Source organism: Lacerta agilis, chromosome 9, assembly GCF_009819535.1.
Source record: "Lacerta agilis isolate rLacAgi1 chromosome 9, rLacAgi1.pri, whole genome shotgun sequence".
Lineage (NCBI taxonomy): Eukaryota > Metazoa > Chordata > Lepidosauria > Squamata > Lacertidae > Lacerta > Lacerta agilis.
In genome coordinates this window covers 4,548,494-4,554,852 of record NC_046320.1, presented here as the reverse complement: position 1 = coordinate 4,554,852, position 6,359 = coordinate 4,548,494, and positions in this window count along the sequence as shown.

The window sequence follows — 6,359 nt, the reverse complement described above, 5'->3', positions numbered from 1 at the left end:
GGGCGGGCGCCCGGTTGGGGCCCTGGGAGGAGCTGTGGAGCGCGGGAGCGGCTCTCCTTGGCGGCGTGGCGCGCCTTGGCGCTGGCGTTCTGGGCTCTGGGGCTCCTTTCTCCTTTAGAAAGGGCTCTGGTTCCTGTATTGTGTGGGTTGGACTAGACTAGATGACCTTTGGGTCCCTCTGCAGCCCTGTGAGTCTATGACCCGAAGAGCCTTTCCTCTGCACCGCTGCCCTTCATCCCGACAGGCTCTGCTCAAAATGGGACGAGGGCAGCGGGCGCTTCTCAGGACCCACCCGCCTCTCGAGTTTCTGGCGGTTGCAAGGTGGTGCGTGTTTTCCTTGGCGACACGGGTCCAGGGCCAGAACGTTCCCCCATCTGGATGGCCATGGAAACCCCCCCCCCCAGCTTCTCCGTGAACGTGTGAATGGCCTCAACGCAGTTATGAATGTAAACGATAAGAATAATCTAATTTCGGTTTTCTAAAGGAAGAATTAAGTGCCTTGCAAGAGAGTTCATTTACATAGCATTTCAGCAAAGTAATACTTCCTTTTGTTACCTCCCACAGATGGTTCCCACTAAGAAGCTGCATCAGTATTTTTAGACACATCCCTTAGGCGCATGGAGCCACCTTCTTCCTGATGGAGGCTTTTTACCTGTGCGGCTCCCTCGGCCAGTAACGCGAGATGAGCGCAGCGACCCCAGAGTCAGACACGACTGGACCTAATGGTCAGGGGTCCCTTTACCTTTAAGGAATGGAGAAGCCAGCAGATGGTGTTGCCTTCACCCTGTCTGCAAACAACCTCTGAGGTGGTGGCAATACAAGGTGGTACATATGTCCAGTGGCTGAGTTTTGCCAGGCTGGGCTCTTCCTTGACAGTTTTGAGCACAATTGGCTGGGCTACATGTTGCTCAGTTGTCATGGGTGTGGACCGAAGTCTGCATCAGCCGCTGTCCTTTTGGGCATACAGTATGTACAATGTACAAACTTGGACAGGTTGTATGTAGAAAGTTAGGAGACCTGTAGGAACTGAATGGTAACCAAATAATGTTAATGCATTTTGACTTTCCATCTCTGTGCAGCAGGAGAGAAGATGCAGAATTTTAGGGGAAATGTTTTGGTGCAACTTTTACAAAAAATTTTTTGACAAAAGTGACATAACTGCTGTCCGTGTTTCTCTTGTTGACATGCTGCAAGTTCATAGACCTGAGATATTCAACAAGGTGTCCTCTGGAGATTGTTGTACTACCATTCCCACCAGTATGGCCAGTGGTCAGGGATGTCAAATACATCTGCCCAACACCATGTCATCCACCTCTGTCTTGGGCAAAGTTTACATTCTGACATTCTGGGATTTGGTGCTGACTGCAGAAACACTGGCATCCTTAGAAATCAAGCTCCTAGCCCCTGTGATTGTTAAAAGAGGCTTGAAGGGTAGAGAAAATGCCCAGTGAACTTTCAGAAGCTGTGGAACAAGGCTGGGCGGAAAGGGAGCAGCAGAGCTCTAGCGCCTTGCATGACACAATGCAAGATAAGCAAATGTGCCCATTATTATTATTATAACTATTATTATTTAAAAATTGTTAGTCACTTTTTGTCTTACCCAAAGCAATTTCCAACCAACCTTTTCTTGCTGCGAAGTGCAATTCAGTATTTTCCTCAACCCACCCAAGCCCCTACATTAACTGCTGTGGCGAGAGAGGAGAGCCCCCGAGTATCTGTGCATATGCGGAGTGCTTTGACTTTGCATCTGCATTTATATCCTCAACCGCCATAGAATCATAGAATTGTAGGGTTGTGGATCCTGAGGGTCGTCTAGTGCAACCCCTTACAATGCAGGAATCTCAACTAAAGCATGACAAAACAAAATAAAAATTTCTTTCCAGTAGCACCTTAGAGACCAACTAAGTTTGTTCTTGGTATGAGCTTTCGTGTGCATGCACACTTCTTCAGATACACTGAAACAGAAGTCACCAGATCTTTAAATATAGTGAGGGAGTGGGGAGGGGTATTACTCAGAGGGTGGTGGGAATGGGTGATCAGCTGATAGGTGTGGAAAACCTGTTGAGGACTGTTAACGCTGCAATTAGTCTTGCAGGGAAAGGCAAGGGGTGAGATGTCTAAAGATAGCTTTGTCCTGTATAATGAGATAAGAATGCAATGTCTTTGTTCAGACCAGGTTTCTCCATGGTTTTAAGTTTGGTGATTAGTTGCAATTCAGCCACTTCTCTTTCCAGTCTATTTCTGAAATTCCTTTGTATTAAGACAGCTACTTTGCGATCTTTTATAGAATGTCCTGGGAGATTGAAGTGTTCTCCTTCTGGTTTCTCTGTTTTGTGATTCCTGATATCAGATTTATGTCCATTTATTTTGTTTTGACTATGGCAGACCAACACGTCTACCCACCTGTAACTAAAGCATGACAGATGGCCATCCAACGTCTGCTTAAAAATCTCCAATGTCCTACCACAGCTCTAAGATGAAGTGAGAACACATTGCTCACCCTGAAGGCAACTGCGGGGAGAAGGTTGGTCTTGCACACCCAGCCACGGTTCTTGTGGAGGAGCAGGGAGTGCTGATGGGAGTTTCTCACCTGGGATGAGCAGCAGTTCTGAGCTGTGGGTGGGTGTGAATGTCTGTTGGGACTGTAGCACGGGAGGAAAGGGCTAAATCCCTCCCACCCCGATGTCCTAGTAATCATGTGAGCAAATAGCTGCTATGCATAAACAATTTTCCAAAGGCACGTGGAATGTTAAATGATATCCTTAATGATATCTGCATGCAGCCTGGTCCTTAATGCTACTTGACTCTTTTTGTTGTTGTTTAGTTCTGTCCAACTCTTCGTGACCCCATGGACCAGAGCACACCAGGCACTCCTGTCTTCCACTGCCTCCCGCAGTTTGGTCAGGCTCATGTTGGTAGCTTCGAGAACACTGTCCAACCATCTCGTCCTCTGTCATCCCCTTCTCCTTGTGCCCTCCATCTTTCCCAACATCAGGGTCTTTTCCAGGGAGTCTTCTCTTCTCATAAGGTGGCCAAAGTATTGGAGCCTCAGCTTCAGGATCTGTCCTCCTAGTGAGCACTCAGGGCTGATTTCCTTCAGAATGGATAGGTTCGATCTTGCGGTCCATGGGATTCTTAAGAGTCTCCTCCAGCACCATAATTCAAAGGCATCAATTCTTTGGCGATCAGCCTTCTTTATGGTCCAGCTCTCACTTCCATACATCACTACTTGACTCTTAGCAGCAACAAAATGTTCGTGCCTTTGAGGTCATTCTATATACAAAAATATGCATATTAAAATGCTTTTCTGTACATGCATCTGAGGTCTGCAGTGATGCAAATTTAGAAAGACAAGATTCCAAATTCTGGCCAGAGTTGCGGTGGCGGCAGATGACTTCATGAAGAGATGGTTGACATCTTCTCTTGACGACCTTCCAAAGAACTCCCAGATGCAACAGGGAGGCTTCACTTGCCAACCCATAAATGAATTTAAAGCCAAGAAACTTCACTTAAGACCAAGGACATTTCTGGACCCCACAGCTCTTGGAGCGCAGCTAAGACTCAGCAGGTTAGCAGTTCAAGAGTAGCAGCTACCATAAAATATCCAGTGACTTCTCCAGTGAGCAGGAAATCGCTTCCAGGCATTGCTCACCTGTTCACAGCCTTTATAGGCCAGACACCTGCAGTGGGATCTGCAGGCTGTTTCTGCTGCACTGGAATCCAGGGAGCAGCCTGAGAACTGAGACTGCATGTGCTTTGCCAAGATCTTCCACCTGCCTGAATAGCAGGGGCAGCAAATCGTGGGTTGTGCAGAGTGCACCTTGCGGTTGCGATCCAGACACAGAAAGCCTTGCTATCCTGCACTTTGGGAGACCTAGTACTGCTTTCCATACTTGAAGAAAGAAAGGACTGCACTCGGTGCTAGTCTTAATCAGAGCAGATCCATTGAAATTGCATGTTAATTTCAATAGGTCTACTCTATTTCAGTTCTCATGGTGGCAAAGAAAGGGACGATTTAACAGGAACCCCAAAAGCTGGTCTTAGACAAAAACCAGAAACATCTGGGCTTGAGTTCTTCACACAGTCAAAGCACATAGATTTGTTATTGCCTCGTCCCAAAAAGGATACTGTAGAGTTGGGAAAAGTTCAGAAAAGGGCAGACCCAAACAATCCAAGGGGTGGAATGCCTCCCCCCATGAGGAAAGGCTGCAGCATTTGGGACTTTTTAGTTTGGAGAAAAGGCAAGTAAAAGGTGACATGTTTGTAAAGTTAATGTAGGACATGGAGAGATAGGATGAGAGGTTACTGAACCCCTATTGCAGGGGGTTGGACTAGATGACCCTGGGGGGTCCCTTCCAGCTCTACCATTCTGATTCTATGAACCTAGGACCTGCAGGCAAAGCAGTTGCTCTATCCAGTGCGCTGTGGCCCTCCCCTTAAAAATAAACTTAAGATTCTGGTGCTCGCTGTTCTTTTATTTTCGTAAGATTTATGCACCAATGAAAATAGGGACATCCTAAGGGAAAGCGGGACATTCTGGGATCAAATCAGAAACTGCCATCAGCCCCAGATGACCAATGGCCATGGATCAAGAGAGCTGAAGTCCCACAAGTGCCCATGGGGCAGGAAGCTAGGAAAGGCACCAAGCTCAGGGCATTGTGGGAATCCAGAAGAGTGTCTGTGCTGCCACCAGCCATGGTGGGCTCCTTAGGGTGCCTGGGGGGTGGCCCTGCCTGCCAGCTTTCTCCTCTTCCTTAGGCTCAGCACTGACCCTGGTAAGGCTCAGGAGGGAGCAGAATGGGACAAAAGTAGAATGTGTTCGCTCGACCACCCACTGCCTCTTTTGTCTGCCCCCCTCCCGGCCTGCAATGGGCATTGGTCACCAAGTCTGCTTGGTGCAGTGGGCAGCTGAGCACTAGCACAGGGGAAGGGATCTGTGAATCCTGATCAGCCTTCCTGCTGCCCTAAGTGCAGTTCTGCACATTCCCATGCACAATTGAAGACTGAAATGGTTAAATCGTAGAGTGTTCTTGAAGGGAAAGTGCCGGGTGGGAAGAGAACAAGGCCATATGCTGGGTGATAGAAAGGGAGTGAGCAAGCTATGCGACAGGTAAAGAAGCGTTTTGGAGATGGGAGGATGCCACAAACCCTGCTGCAGAAGCTTCAGAGGGAACTGCAGAAGTCGCCGATGGTGTAAAATAAAGTAGCAGCCAAGGGGACTAATTGCACAGGGCGGAAGGTGTAAAGTGCTCATCGGTTAGTGCCACTGAAATGATGCTTTACGACGGTGTTGAACTAAGGTAGGGACACCTCGACAAGCTCCCCTCCACGCTGGCCGCAACCCTGGGAGAGATTTTTTTGCAGGGAGCATTTCGCACAGGATCATCTTTGCTGTCGCTCTGCTTCATCTGGCAGCGCTGCGACTCCAGAGCGCAGCCTCGCTAAAGACCTCGAGGGTCTTGGAAAGCAGCACAAGCCAGATGTTAAGGGGGAGGGGGAATGCCCACCCTCGCCTTCAAGGGGGGTGGGGAAAGGAGGAGGAGGAGAGTTGAAGGGAGACAAATCAAAAGCTTCTCCGACCCAAACCATGACAGTGGGGGGTGGGGTGGGGGGGCTCCATCATCTGTGGCTAAGACGAGCCGGGTCTTGGCAAGGTTCTCCCAGAGCTCCTATTAATAGCCTCCTGCAACCGCCCTGGGAGCACAGAAGGCAGATGGGCCTGGCTGCCTCTCTGCTACAGCAGCCTTTGTGGGCGCAGCCAAGGCAAAACAAAGGCATTTCCGTCTCTCCCTGCTGCCCCCGTGTGGGGAAAGGGCCTCACAGCTGAGCAGGCCGTTCTGCGTGTAGAAGGTCCTGGGTTCAGCTCCAGGGAGGGCAGGGTGCAGGGACGTCTTAGCCATTGAGGCTACTGTGCCCTCCAGCCCTGCCGGCAGTGCCGCTCTCGCCCACCTCTTCTCGGGCTGCGGACGCAGGGAGACCGTCGGTGAGCCTCCCGTCGGCACTGCAACCAGGGCTCCCTGGACGGCAGCGCCACGTTGCCGCTTCGGCCAAGCAAGCGGAGGCGGAGCACAACCGGCAGCGTCCCCACCCGCCCCTCCGGCTGCCCGCTGTGCCTGGCCCTGCCTGGAGGAGCGCAAGGGTCGCTGGAGGGATCTTCGTGAGAGCCAGTGTGGTGTAGTGGTTAAGAGCGGTAGACTCGTAATCTGGTGAACCGGGTTCGCGTCTCCGCTCCTCCACATGCAGCTGCTGGGTGACCTTGGGCTAGTCACACTTCTCTGAAGTCTCTCAGCCCCACTCACCTCACAGAGTGTTTGTTATGGGGGAGGAAGGGAAAGGAGAATGTGAGCCGCTTTGAGACT